Here is a 16,064-nt window from a genome sequence, read left to right on the forward strand (position 1 = left end):
ATATCCCTGGACACGATGGGGAAATTTATGATCACCAATCCAACTGCACATTTTTGGACTCTGAGAGGAAACCAGAGGACTTGGAAGGAACCCACACAGATATGGGGAGAACATGTAAGCTCCACACAGACAGTTATTGAAGGCTGGAATTGAACCCAGTACCCTGGCACTGTGAGGCAGCAGTGTTTACCACTGAGCCACCATGGTGCCCAGCCAAACGCCTTGTCCCAATGTCAGTGGGGTGTAAGTTTGCATTGGGTTTCTGGCCATGTTTCTGCTACTGCTGCCCCATGAGTCCTTTTCTTCACATTTATGTTCTCAGTCTTGAATCCCATGGTGGGCCTAGATTTTAACTCTGCCTCCCCCAATTACTGGAAGGTCTTTGGGATGGGGACGGGAATTGCTAAAAGTAAGTGTTTCTGCCACTCTCACCCTACTGTCGAACTGATGGATCCATATCTAACCTGCTGTTTTGAGTAGTTATGTGGGACATGCCCATGTTAAGTTATTTTAGTCAATGGAAGTGGTTCAGAGGAGATTTACTGGAAGAATACCTGGAGTGAGTAGGTTCTGTTATGAGGGTAGTTTGGACAGAATGGTATTGTTTCCACTGAAGTTTAGAAAAGTGAAAATGGGGAACTCTTATTGAAAATGGGAAGATCCTGACGTGTATTGACAAGGCGCTAGCTCTAAGGACTTCCTGTACTTTGGGGAAAAGACCTTGGCTATTCACCCTATCCATGGACCTCATGAGTTTATAAACCTCTATAAGGTCATCCCTCAGCCTTCGATGCTCCAGGGAAAATAGCCCCAACCTATTCAAAATCTCCCTACAGCTCAAACCTTCCAAACCTGGCAACATCCTTGTAAATCTTTTCTGAACCCTTTCAAATTTAACAACATCCATTTACTGCTGTTTATAATTTCAGTAACACAAAGAAGGAATAACTGCTGCTCTGTGCAATTGCCTAGGGATCTTGGGGTGTAGTGGTACTGTTCCACCTCTGGGCCAGGAAATCTGCATTCAGAGGTGCCCCAGACATGTGTCAAAACATCTCAGATAAGGGTTACTTAGAAAATATCTCCCTCACTTGCCTCAAACGTCGTAACATGTAAGAGGATTTGGTATGTTTTTCAAAGCACTCGAGGCTTTTCACCCGAGTGTGACCTTGTTTGAATATCTTGATAGTTTTTCAACCTTACAATCCACTCCAAATCAATGAACCATACATTTGTCAAATGTGTTCAACCTGTAACAATGTTGACCAATATTAAATCACAAATTGACATTTGTCTTTAAGACGAGCTTAGCTCTTTGGTGTCTTCCCAGCAAGAAAGTTTAGTGCAAACAAAACATTGATTTTTAGGCTGATGAATTTCAGACTATGAAATTTATCTGATATTTATCCAGTGAGTAAAATAAAACCATTCAATTTTATTATCTTCTCCAGACACTTAACAAATCCAGGGCTTGATTTAGCTGGAGCAGAGCATCTGATAGGGTGCTCCATTATTTAAACATTCTCCAGAGCAACTTATCTGAATGGTGGCAGTTTAGGAAAAGGTGAGGTGCAATGAGACATGGGTGTCATGGTGGAACAGTTGCTGAAGGTTGGGGCATGGATAGGGTGAATAGCCAAGGTCTTTTCCCCAAAGTACGGGAAGTCCTTAGAGCTAGCGCCTTGTCAATACACGTCAGGACCTTCCCACTTTCAATAAGAGTTCCCCATTTTCACTTTTTTGAATATTGGAGGAAGGATGTCTTGCTGCAGTTATACAGGGCCTTGGTGAGGCCATACCTTGAGTATTGTGTGCAGTTTTGCTCTCCTAGTCTGAGGAAGGACATTCTTTCTATTGAGGGAGTCCAGCGAAGGTTCACCAGACTGATTCCCGGGATGACAGGACTGGCATATGAAGAAAGACTGGATCGACTGGGCTTGTACTCACTGGAATTTAAAAGAAGAATGGAGGAGGATCTCATAGAAACAGAGAAAGTCCTGATGGGACTGGGACAGGCTAGATGCAGGAAGCATGCTCCTGATGTTGGGGAAGTCCAGAACTAGGGGTCACAGTCTAAGAATAAGGGGTAAGTCATTCAGAACTGAGATGAGGAAGAATTTCTTCATTCAGAAAGTTGAGAACCTGTGGAATTCTCTCCCACAGGAAGCTGTTGGGGTCCGTTTGTTAGATATATTCAAGAGGGAGCTGGACGTGGCCCTTGTGGCTAAAGGGATCAAGGTGTATGGGGAGAGGGCGGGAATGGGACACTTAGATTGCATGGTCAGCCATGATTGTATTGAATGGTGGTGCAGGCTCGAAGGGCAGAATGCCCTACTCCTGCACCTACTTTCTATATTTCTATGTTCCAATTCAATGTTTTTGATTTTTTCATCCAATGACTACCTGATTGTATTGTTTGGATAAGAAACGGTTATCATGAGGGCAGCTGAGAGTCTGGAGGTTTGGGTAATACCATCTCTGTGCAGGTTGATTAGAAAATATCAGCCACTTGCCCAGAGGTAGGAACACCACCACTGCACCACAAGAGCCGTCACAAGTATATCTCAGTCTTGCAACAACAGGCCAGTGGGCTATCAACTGAACTTAAGTAATAACAAAGAAACAAGGGAGGAAGGAATCGAGTTAATTAAAAATTAGAGTCAAATATGGGCTGGAGAAAAGAGGGAAAGAAATTGAAAATACAGTAGAAGTAAGACAGAGAGGAATCAAAAAACGTAAAAATAAAGTCTCTAGCAACAGTTGACTAAATTTAGGATTGAGATTGAACATTTTATATTGTCCTTTTTCTGGGATAGATGGATTGATTGAAGTTGCATGAAAATTTCTTCTGTTGCTAAAAATGGAGAGGTGGTGTAGAGATAATTTTGCTGGACTAACCATACAGAATTCCAAGCCAATTTCCTACAGATACAGGTTCAAATCCTTCCCACGACAAAATTTAAATTTAATTTTAAAAACCTGGAATAGAGATTTGGCTTAATGGTGACTATGTAACCACTGTCAGTTGCCATTAAAAGCTCATCTAGTTTACTACCTTTCAAGAAGTAATCTGCCATCTTTAGCTGCTCTGGCCTACATGTGAGTTGAAATCCTCAGCAATGTGACTGACAGTTAAATGCCCTTTGATGCCAGCAACACCCACAGCTTGTAAATTATTTTTTAATAAGGTATACTTGGTGACAGTCATAGCCTGTTGTGGAATCAGTTCACTTGTTGCTTTTTTTTTCTCTCAAATGTAACCAGACACAGGAAGAGAACAGAAAAGAAATAAAATGCTACTTGCGTTGTTAAGTTCTGGTCTTAGCTATCTACAATCAATTTAATGGGTGATTAATGTAAAAATTTGGCAAGATCTTAAAAGTGTTGGGGAGGTTAAAGGGAAGATGTTACTTCTGTCAAACAAACAGTGGAGCAACATAAATCAAGCAGCCAGTTTTGCTAATTTGCAATTTATGGTGTGTCTCTTCATCTGTTGGCCAATCCACCAGGCCTTTAATGATGGCATTCAGAAAATGATTAGCAAGACTGCTACATAATGTAGTAGCACATGTTGCATTTTCATATTTCCTGAGTCACACTTTAGTTAATCTTTGTCATTACACTCTCACATGACTGGTTTAAATTCAGTACCTCCCGACTCAGTGGAAATTTCTGTTAGATGGATAGGGACAGTGGGACAGTGTGCTCATCTCATAGCATTGAATGACTGAAAATTGGGCAGCAACAGTGAAGCAACTGAGGGAAGGAAAATCAAGAGAAAAGATTAAATCAGTAGAAGGATCAGGTAAAAGTACCTAGAGTGAACGGATTGCTTTGTGAAGAAAGGTTAGGCAGGCCAGGACTCTATCCTGTAGAAGTTAGAAGAGTCAGAGATGTCTGGTTAGAAATACATAAAATCATGGGGGCTTGACCGGGTGGATATTAGAATCATAGAACCTTTACAGTGTGATAGCAGGTCATTCAGCCCATCAAGTAAAGACCAACCTTCTGAAGAGCATCCTACCCAGATCCACCCTTTCCCTGCATTTCCCATGGCTAATCCACACATCCTGGACACTACGGGCAATTTAGCATGGTCAATCCACCTAACCTGCATATCGTTGGACTGTGGGAGGAAACCCACGCAGACACAGGGACAATGTGCAAACTCCACTCAGTCACCCATGGGTGGAATTGAACTCAAGCCCCTGGCACCGTGAAGTAGCAGTGCTAACCACTGAGCCACCCTACTGATAGGATGTTTCCTCTTGCTGGACAATCTAGAATTAGCCGTTATACTTTAAACAGAAGCGGCGCCCATTTCTAAAAAAGATGAAGAAACATTTTTTTTTCTCTCAGAGGGTTGTGAGTCTTTGGAAATTCCCATCCTCAAAAGGCAGTGGATGCAAAATATTTAAAGCAGCTATAAATAGAGTCTTAATTACAACAAACAATTTATTAACAGACACCTATGGGACCAGGACTGTGGTGGGGCATCAAATATTCCAGTTGATCAGGAGGTCCACGTACTCAAAGTAAAAACACACATTAAGTAATACAGGGCATACACATCACTGTCATACTTCATAGCATATATCACTTAACTAATAATGTAATTTTGCCTTAAATAAAACTTACTGGCAGATAGCCTTCTCACTCACACCTTCAACTGACTACTTGGACATCACAGAGATTGAGATAATACAGTAAACCTCTGGTATTTGAGGTATGTAATTTTTGCCAATTTATTGAGAGTACTGGTTCATAAGGTGCCAGTTAAAACAAAGTTTGCTGGTCTAAGGGGGTGAAAGATTATTAGTCACAGGAAGCAATGTAAAATGAGAGTGAAGTCAGATCAGCCATGAACTTACTGAATTCAATAAAAATCTGGAATTAAGAGTCTAATAATGACCATGAATCCATTGTTGATTGTCAGGAAAAAAATCTGGTTCACTAATGACCCTTAGGGAAGGAAACTGCCATCCTTACCTGGTTTGGCCTACATGTGACTCCAAACCTACAATAATGTGGTTGACTCTTAACCGACTTCTGGGCAGTTAGGGATGGGAAATAAATGCTGACCTGGTCAGCAATGTTCACATCCCGTGAATGAATAAAACAAAAGTGACACTGACAACTGTACAGAGGACTCCATCTGAGGTCTAACAAGAGTCTACATGGAAAAACATTATAACAGAGAAACTGCTGAGTTGGGACAAACCAGATACTAATAGGATAACGGTCTTTTTCTCTGCTGACTGTAAGAATTCAATATGAAATAAGTTCGGTCAGTCCAGCCCAGGTTCCAATGAGGAGAAGGAGGACAAAAACTAACTACAAATTGCCTCTAAGTTCCTCCAATCGCTGGTGAAACAGTCACAGATGTCACATTGGTGAAATGATCAATGATATTCTGAACAGAGGAAGTTTTGCTGTATCACTGTGTCTGCCCTGCGACTGCTTGGAACATGTAATGGCTGCCAATATTGCAAAGATATTGGCATGTGTCACAGTTGATGATTAGGGCAAAAAGAAAACATTGCAAGCATAAATATTAAAAAGGATAATATCTGTGCAAACATAAATACAAATGAATACTGCCTAATTGCTTGCTTTACGTATTACATATTATCATCTTTCTACATTGGCTATCCATTATACTGAATATAAAAAGTAATGAGCCATGTGTCAGGCTAAGTATAGCAGTTAAGGAAGACTCAGTAATTGCAGCAAAATGCATTGTGCCCTCTCTTCAGAGGTAAGATTTTCAAGTAGCTTTCCTGAGAAAAGCTTAGTCCTCCAACAGGCTGGGTAAAGGCTCCTCATTATTACTGGATATTACTGGCAAGGCTAGGCATTTATCAATGTTCCCAGTTGCCCCTTGAGAAGGTGGTGGGATCTTCATAATGAATCATTGACATCCATATGATATGGATGCATCCACAGTGCTATTAGGGAGTAGATTCAAAGATTTTGACCCAGCAATGATGATGGAATGATAAAATAATATCGAGTCAGGTTGGTGTGTGATTTCCCAGCTCCCTGCTGCTGTGGAAATGAAAGGAGACATGAGTCGAAAATGGAACTTTATTCACTCTCAGTGGCAAAACTATGAAGTAGCTACAGAATTAAGAAGACTAAACAAATAAGACTGGCAACTTTGTTACTGTGCAGCCTAGATACCACTGAGGTTTGGAAAAGCCAGAACAGAAATTTTGAATGCTTTGGTGACATGCTTTGAATCCCCTATTAATGTTACCTGTGAATGTTATGTATTTAACTTCAGAGCTCATAGGGAGAATTGATCAGTAATGATGGCATCGAACATCAAGCTGACTGTTGTAAGTCTGGAGAACTGTAAGACGATCTCCTTAGCGATAGGATTGACCTAGATATTGCTGTGACAGCATGTTTGCTAAGAGAGGAGAAATGTCAAGAAACTATTGGAGGTGGAAATATGATGGGTTTTATAAGGTAAAAAAATTAGGAAGCAACAAGTGAAGCCTGAGGTAACATCAGGGAAAGGTTAGAAAGTGAGCGAAATTGAGGATTGAAGATGTTGTAGAAGCAAATACAAAGGAAATAGTAATGGTTGCAGTGAAGCAACAAACCATTGGTGCCAAATAGGTGTTAATAGCAGAATAAAGATCAACCATGAAGAAGAGTCAGATTGGATTTGAAATATTAACTTTGTTTCTTTGTCTAATGATCACACCACGCCTGTTGAGACTCCCAACACTTTCTGTTTTTATTTCAGAACACTGCATCAACTGTATTTCCCTTTCATTGTTGGACCAACCCTTGCAAAACATGCTCTACTGATTAGGGAAGCGATGTGATGCTGAAAGAAAAGATTTGGAGTAGAAAGTAAGGAATCGATAGGTTATCATCAAACATAGTTACAGGCATAAAGCAAAAAACATCAAAGAGCTGAAAAGGCTTGTGAGGAGACAATAGAAGGAGCTTTCACACGAGGTAAGACAATTTAGAAAGCATTAATAGATAAAATTAAAAGTCTTTAAAGATTGATTTCTAAATAAAAGCTTGACAGGCTGTATTATCTATTCCTGCTTCTACCTCTTGAAGTACTTGTCAATTCCACTGTTTATTGATTACTGATTGTCTTTCTCTCTCCTTCTAATGTGTAGGTCTATCATTTTACACCTGTAAATGAAAATCAAAGTTAAATTGGATGTGACGGTTTAGATGGAGTCACCAAGCTATGATTGACATCAAAGCACAGCACGTTCATGCCCTAGGTGTGAAGTTCAGTCCTGCAGCTACGGCTGTAGTCCACCCTGCTAGCGGACCTGCTGCCAATGGGGTGCCATTCTCCACAATTTCGTATCATCCACACACTTTCACTGAAGCTTCTCTGCAACTGCGCTGAGACCTCCGTCATCCAACTGCACCTAGGTTAACTCCTCTTTCTACTGCCCTCTACTTTGTCATCAAGAAAAATAGAAACAAAGAAAATAGGAGTGGGAATAGGCCATTTGAATCTTCAATCCTGCTTTGCTATTCAATATCACCATGGCTGATCATCCAACTCAGTCTCCTGTTCCTGCTTTCTCCCCATAGCCTTTGATCTCTTTAGTTCTAAAGGCTAGATCTAACTTCTTGAAAACTTTCAATGTTTTGGCCTCAACTGCTTTCTGTGGCAGAGAATTCCACAGGTTCCCCACTCTCTGGGTGAAGAAATTTGTTCTTATCTCGGTCCAAAATGGTCTATCCTATATCCTTAGACTATGGCCCCTGGTTCTGGAAGTCTCAGTCATCAGGAACGTCCTTCCTCAGTTTACCCTGTCTAGTCCTGTTAGAATTTTAAGGCTTCTTTGACATGGCCCCTTCATTCTTCTAAACTCCAGTCAATATCGAGACAAAAAAAGAAATTGCTGGAAAAACTCAGCAGGCCTGGCAGCATCCTTGGAGAGAAATCAGAGTTAACATTTCATTCCTCTGAATTGGTTTTACTACTTCTGTTTTTGCCCCTGATATACAGCATCCGCTGTTCTTTCTGTTTTTAATCCAGTCAATATATTCCTAACTGATCCTATTTCTCTTCATAGGTCAGTCCTGCCATTCTCAGCAATCAATCTGGTAAACCTTAGCTGCACTCTCTCCGTATCCAGAACATCCTTCCTCAGATAGTCCTTTATGAGAGATCTCCATCGTATTTAAGGTCTGATCAAATTGTCAAAATATTGGCAATTTCTTTTGTGGATACCATATTTTAGAAATATTTTGCTCTTGTAAATTCAAGTACATCTTCATTTGACTTATAGTAAGTAAATTACATTTTAAGCATCTGCCTTAGTATTCACATTTTAAATCCAATGGAGTTGTTAATATCCTGGAACCTGGGGTGTATACTAAAACTGGTATAAGTACCCTTTAGGTACCACTCCGATTCATATTTGAGCTTCCCAATTGGGAAAGATAATGTAAATAGCATCACTTTGAGATGAACACACAAATGCAAAACCTCATAAATATATGAACATAATTTTATTGGCACTTAAATGCAAGTCAATGTTTCACAGCTTGGAGAGATTTGCCATTAAGTATCCGAATATTATTGTGAAGATTAGTCTATTGTCTGTCTAGTTTTCTGATGAATTCCAACCCAGTTTGCTACCAGTATTCAAAATTTACAAACAACATCAAATTTAGAGGGAAGGTCTTTGCTGAACAAGACTGCAACAAATTATAAGATAATAATAAACTTGCAGAATAGGCATATCAATGAAAACTGATTTTCAATATAATTAAGGGTTACATAATAATAAAAATGAGGACTTAATGTATTACTCAGAAAATACAAATAGCTTGGACAGAGGGTCAAACAGATTTAGGAATACAAATACAAATCACTAAAAATAGCAATCCAAATTGATAAAACAATTTACAAGGTAAAATAAAACAAAGGGCTTATTTCCGGAGGGTAGAATTGAAAAGTAGAGCAGTTATATGAAATTTATATTGACCTCAGCTGTAGGTAAAGTTGCTATTGTCTTATCAGTCCATAAACCTGCTCTCTCATTAGAGAGAGAGACACACAACTGGTGGTGTTTAAACCTGAGGGTCACTGCACCACAGGGAAGAGATTGAGAAGGAGAGCCAGCATGCAAACCTCAGCTGATGCAGGAATTGAATCCACACTGTTGGTATTACTCTGCATTACAAACTAGCCATCCGGCTAACTGACCCTTGGAGGACTATGTGCAGTTCCAATCTCCAAATTATGAAAAATGGTGGTAGAGACACTGAAGAAGGTACAAGGCAGTTATACCCGATAGGATAAGGTGAACAGACTTTATGAAAGGACACGACTTAGACCTGACCTATTGGAACTCTTTAAAGTTTTTATAGAATCTATGCAGAGACAATGTTTCCTTTTTTTGGGTGATGAGTAGAATTGAAGCCATCAATGTAAGGTAGTCAGCAAGAGATAAATTAAGGAATTTAGGGGAAATCAGAGAGTGGTGAGGAAGTGGGGTTTGCTACCACAAGGAGTGTTCAAGGTGAACAGTATAGAGGTGTTTAAGAGAAAACTTCATAAATGAACAGAAGGATTTGCTGATAGAATTAAATAAGGATAGACAGAAGGAGTTTGGTTAGCTGAACATCTGTTTAGGGAATATATTTGAATCTGTTATTAAGCAGGTGATTATGTTATGGATCAGACCAAACCCCCTCAAAATATATTAGGAAGATAGTCTAGACCCTAACATTTTCTTATCTTAAAGGTAAGTGTAAGGCATTGCATTCCAGATGTAATTTGATTGGTCAAATTACTTGACTTTAAGCAAAACACACTTTATTTTTACACTACTGTTAAAATACAGACAAAATATTCTTTAAAAAATTGTCTTAACTGTAATTCTATAAAAATGCTTAACAAAATAATATATATCTATTATCTACTACTAATTAACTGTTTTCATATATTAACATCCCATAAACACACCCTTGGCAAAGGCAAATTCAATAAAATAGATTGTCTCACATGCAATTCTAGAAGCAGGAAGACAACCCCAGCTTTCAGCTGTAAGAGAGAAGAATAAAAACCACCATAACCAGCTTCAAGACCCCAGCAAATGCAGAAAGCTATAACTAAAAATCTTGGTTCTGTAGGTGCTTGACCATTCAGGCTGTTCCAACTTTTAAAAATAAACCCCAAGACTTCAGAAGCTGCTTACTTTATTGATTTGAGCAGAATGCTCATCCCCCTTGTCTCAAACCTTTTTCATAATAAAAAGGACAAAATACATCTCTTAAAGATGTAGCATCATCACAATGAGCAGGGTAGTTAGTAAATAGGAATGCAATGAGGTAGCGTCAGCATGGTTTTATGAAAGGGGAATCATGTTTGACTAACATTAGAGTTCTTTGAGGAAAGGATAAGCAATGTTGATAAAGGGGAAGTGGTGGATATACTGTACTTAGGCATCCAGAATGCATTTAACAAGTTGATATATCAAAGGTTAACATAAGAGCTCAAGATATTGAGCATAAAATAATGGCACAGATTGAAGATTGGCTGGTTTGTAGGAAACAGAAGATGGACATAAATGGGTCCATTTTGGGTTGGCAGAATATAACAAGTGGAGTGGTACAGGAGTCAGTGTTGGGGTCTCAAATTATTTGCAATTTCTATAAATGATGTGTATGAAAGGACCAAATGCATGATTGGTAAATTTTCTGATGGCACAAAGATAGGTAGGAAAGTAAATTGTAAAGAGAACTTAACAAGTCTGCAAAGGGATATTGATAGGTTAATTGAGTGGACAAAATTAGGTAGGTGTGGGAAAATATGAACCTGTCCACCTTGCAGGAAGAATAAACAAAATTACTTTATTTAATTGGAGAGAGATTACAGTATTCTGATAAACACAGGGATCTAGGTGTTACAGTACAAGAAGCACAAAATGTTAATGTGCAGGTACCACAAGTAATTGGGAATGCAAGTGGAATATTATTGTTTATTGTGAGGGGAATCCATATCCAAGTCAGGATGTTTTGCTACATTGTGTGGATCATTAGTGAGACCAAATCTGGAGGGTTGTATACAGTTTTAATCTCCTTATTTCAGAAAGAATATAAGTGCATTGGAAGCAGTTCAGAGAAGCTTCAGTTAACTGATACCTGAGATGGGAATTTATCGTATAAGAAAAGGTTGAACAAGTTGGGCCTGTGTCTATTGGGTTTAGAAGAATGTAAGGTGATCTGATTGAAAGATATAAGATCCTGAGAAGATTTGACAGGGTGGATACTGAAAGTGGAACACAGTTTAAAATTATGGAATCTTTCATTTAAGACCATAATGACAAAGAATTCCTATTCCCAGAGGGATATGAGTCTTTGGAAATCTCTTCCCAAAAGAATGGTGGACACAGGGGCATTGAAGATTTTTAAGGTCGACTTAGACAGATTCTTGACTATCAACAGAGTCAAAGGTTATTGGGGATAGGTGAGAATATAGAGCAGAGGCTGCAATCTGATGAATCTTGATCTCATTGAATGGTGGAGCAGGCTGGATGGACTGAATGGCCTACTCCTGCTCATAATGCTTTTGTTTGTATGTCCTTGAGCTGCCATGAACTGGCTGGGTTGAATGGTCTGATCCTGTGCTGCATGACCAATGTAATTCTATATGTACAATGGCTCCCTCCAAACCCTCATGCATTTTCCTCGATCACAGCCTCCTCTCTCCCCGATTGTAATGGACCGTTCCTGTGGGTCATAAGCTGTGGTGTCTTTGAGGCCAAATTCCCTCTCCCCAGACAGACGTTGAAACTGGCAGGGTTCGAATGGGTGCTTAATGGAGTTGTATGAAATTCTTTGGCTTGCCATTCATTCCATCCCTCTCCTGCTAAAGATTATGCCAGTGATTCTCTTCACTCCAAGTCATGTGTGCCTTGGCTTTTCTCGTCATTGACACAGATGAGTTGAGAAATTCCCTCTGGTGTGAACTAAAGTGCAGCTTTAGCAACAGATTGAAGAACTTGCATTTTATATGCAGTCAACGACATTCTAATGTGCTTCACAGAACACAGAAGATAAAAAGACCAGCTATAAGAAAACAAAATAGGAGGGATGACTAAAACCTTGGCCATGATTTGGAGGTGCTGGTGTTGGACTGAGGTGGACAAGGTCAGAAATCACATGACACCAGGTTATAGTCCAACAGGTTTATTTGAAAACGCAAGCTGAAAAATCAACTTTCTTTTTCATCCATTCATGTGATATGGGCATTGCTGACAAGGCCAGCAATTTAACACTGTTCGCTAATTACCCCTTGAGAAAGTGGATGGAATTCGTCTTCTTGAGCCACTGCAGTCTGTGCAATGTAGGGAAACCCAGTCTACTGTTAGGGAATGAGTTTCAGGATAAAAACACAGAAATGAGAATTGGAATCACTTCAGCAGTTTGGACCATATGCTGATGAAAGTACTGCTGTTAACATTGAAGCACAAGAGATGGAAGTTTTTGATGACATTGTTTGATTTGTGTTTATGTAATTGTTTATTGAATAATTGGTCCATCCATTACAATTCTATAACTCCTCGTACAGTTGTAATTCTGGTTGTGTTGCGAGAACATACTATGTTTAAGACTGCATCAAATAAACCCCAGCTTGGATTTAAAGTTGGTACTTTGTGCTTGCAAACTCATAACCTACAAACAAGGGAAATGTGGGAAATATGTCTCCATTACTTACAACAAAGGGGAAATATTAAATCACAATCTGCTTACAGACGGTGGTGTGAAGAGGGAGAGAGATTTGTTTTAAAATTTTGCAATCTGCAAAATGTGTTGAGTTTTTTCGGGAATTGAAGATGGAAGACTAGCCAGCTGTAGGCCATAAGAAATAGGAACAAGAATAGGCTATTCAACCCCTTGAGCCTACTCCGTCATTCAGTAGAATCATGGCTGATCTAATATTTCTCACATCCACTTACCTGTGTTTTCACTGTAACCCTTTCTTCTTCTAATGATCAAGAATCTATCCTCTCTCAGCCTTAAATATACATAAGGATTCTGCTCCACAATTCCATGTGGCAAGGAGTTCCAAAGGCTTACAACCCTCTGAGAGAAGAAATTTCTCCTCATCTGAGTCTGAAATTGGTGCCCTTTTATTTTGAGACTATGCTCTCTGGTCCTAGACTCTCCCATGAGGGAAAACATCCCCTCAGCATTTACTCTCTCCAGTCCCTCAAGAATCCCATATGTTTCGATGAGATCACCTCTCATTCTTCTAAACTCCAGTGTGTACAATCCCAACCTGATTACCCTTTGCTCTTTAGACAATCCTTCTATACCAGGGATCATCCTAGTGAACCTTCTCTGAACTGCCTCCAATGAGAAGATATCTTTCCTTAATAAGAGGACCAGAACTGCTCACAGTACTGCAGATGAGGAACGCTAGAGTCATAAATTCAGTTTCAGCATTAAAAGGTTGAGGTAATTGTGGGATGGTTGAGGCTGTAGAGGTAGAAATTAATTACTTTCATGGTGAAGATGATATGCAGATCAGATAGGGATGATCAGAATAATCCAAGAATATGTAGAGCCAACACTGAACACAGGCATAAAAGTTCTAAATAGCAGAAATAGCCCACAATAATACTCTAGAACAAAAACAAAGTTGCTGGAAAAGCTCAGCAGGTCTGGAAGCATCTGTGAAGGAAAAAGCAGAGTTAACGTTTTGGGTCCGGTGACCCTTCCTCAGAACTGTCACAATAAAATTCTGATCAATCAGGGCCCAAAGCATATTTTAAATCATGTCTTTTGTTTACGTGGGTGACCACTCCTGTCTCAGGCAGCAATGGGGAATTGGATGAAGGAGGTGGAAATATTAAAGGATCCCACAGTGTGGGATGATGCTGAAGGCTTTGATCTTCTCAAACTTAGCCCAAACAAAGTTACTTCAAATATACAGCTCAAAAAAAAAGGCTGTTTAGCCCAACTGGCCCATGCTATTGCCATGCTATCCATCTGTATGTCGGACAAGCTATTTAACAGCTTAAGGAGGTTGAGAAAAAGATGTGAATGTTATGTAGGAGCAGTGGGGATACTGGCAAAGAAACAAAGCGATTCTTTTATGAAGTATGTTGTAATGTACTCTGAGATGATAGAGTCAGCTTATGGACTGTGTTCTTTACATTTAAAGGATGAAATCATTCTTTAAAGTATCCTCCTGAGTCGTAACGTTCTCATCAAATAAAAGTTTAGAGTATTTAACAGCTTTATGATATTTCACAAGGGTGTTTTAAAAAACTCATTATACACTAAATGCCCATATAACCAAATTTATGACTGAATGGGCATTAAAAGTGATCCATGACATGGTGGAGAAAGAGTTAATATGAGTAATGACAAGCATAAGAAATAAATGGATCCGCATAAATGTGGAAAAAATCCTTGTATAATTATGTTGCTGTTTAATTTATAATTTTATTTAATTATGTTGCTTTTGTGATATCTCCAGCAGCGGAGGTAATGTTCTCAGTCCCTGGCCATGACTGGCACTATTATAAGCTCTGCAGGAAACTGCACAATGAAAACATGGCAGTTTGGTAATAATATCTAATAATGAAAGGTCTAGACATATGCTTCAGTCAAACTTGACAAAATAGGCCCTTAATGTAGCTTAAAGGCAATTGTAAATTAATGTAGCTGAAATTTAAGGACTGCAATCTTCCTGTTCCAGATGCAGTTTCATTAGAGTTCCCTGTCTGCACAGACCGTGCATTATCCTGTTCATGAAGACTCGTGAGTTGCACTACACCAAAGGTTGAAACATTCTGCAAAGTACCATTTCATAAGTCCCACATGTCCCACCATACTACAGTTAACTAGTGGGGTTATTTAACATCTGTTGGTGACAAGTCCAGGATGTCACTGTTCATTAACTTAAAACAAAAACAAAGAGCTTTAGATATTATGGGCTAGGAATTCCACATACAATTACAACTCTAAACTCGATGCTATCATGTGGGATACCCAGTTTAATTGGAAGGCCCTAGGGACAGCCTGAGTTTCGTTAATATTATTTCAGTGAGCTAACAATTCTGTTGTCCATTTGCTTGTGTTAAGAATGTGAACCTTGGGACAGATGTCTCACCGATGGAAATATTTGATGAGGAGGCCTTGCTCTCACTCAATGCGAAACAATGCTACCTCTGTGTCAGAACAGTCTGTGTTCAGGTTCCACCGCAGAGATTTGGCAATACTCAGGTTATTCACTTTTGGGACATGGGCATGGCTGGCTGGGCCAGCATTTATTCCCCTCCACACCTTGAAAATGTGGTGGTGAGCTGCCTTCTTGAACCACTACAGTCCATGTCTTGTACATAGAACCACAATGCTGTTGCACAGGGAATTCCAGGATTTTGATCCAGTGACACTGAAGGAACAGCGATATTTTTCCAAGTCAGAATGGTAAGTGGCTTTGAGGGGAACTTGCAGGGGTTGTTGTTCCCATGTATCTGCCGCCCTTGTCCTTCTAGATGGAAGTGGTCATGTGTTTGGAAAGAGCTGTGTGAGAATCTTTGGTGAATTTTTGCATTGTATCTTGTAGATAGCACACACTGCTGCTACTGAGTGTGGGTGGTGGAGGGAGTAGATGTTTGTGGAGTAATGAGGGAGAGTTGGGCTCTTGGGAGAATCAGTAGCGAGGGAGTGCTTGACTTTTAGAGTTGTCTTCATTTGGATGAGACAGAAGTAAAAGATCCCGTAGCACTATTTGAAAGAAGAGCAAGGAAATTTGTAATTTTTACCCATTTGAACACTTAACTCTCAACCAACATGTAACAGCCTTGTTTAAAAAGGGAAGGAGGCAGAAAACAGGAAACTCTAGGCCAGTTAACCTGACCTCGGTCATCAGTAATGTTTTAGAGTCCATTGTTAAGGATGAGATTATGGAGTAATTAGAAGTGAATGGTAAAATAGGGCTGATTCAGTATGGCTTCATCAAAGGGAAGCCGTGCCTGACAAATCTGTTAGAATTCTTTGAGGAGGTAATGAGCAAGTTAGACAAAGGAGAGTTGGTGGATGTG

This window comes from Rhincodon typus, chromosome 1 (genome assembly GCF_021869965.1).
Source record: "Rhincodon typus isolate 14 chromosome 1, sRhiTyp1.1, whole genome shotgun sequence".
NCBI classification, from domain to species: domain Eukaryota; kingdom Metazoa; phylum Chordata; class Chondrichthyes; order Orectolobiformes; family Rhincodontidae; genus Rhincodon; species Rhincodon typus.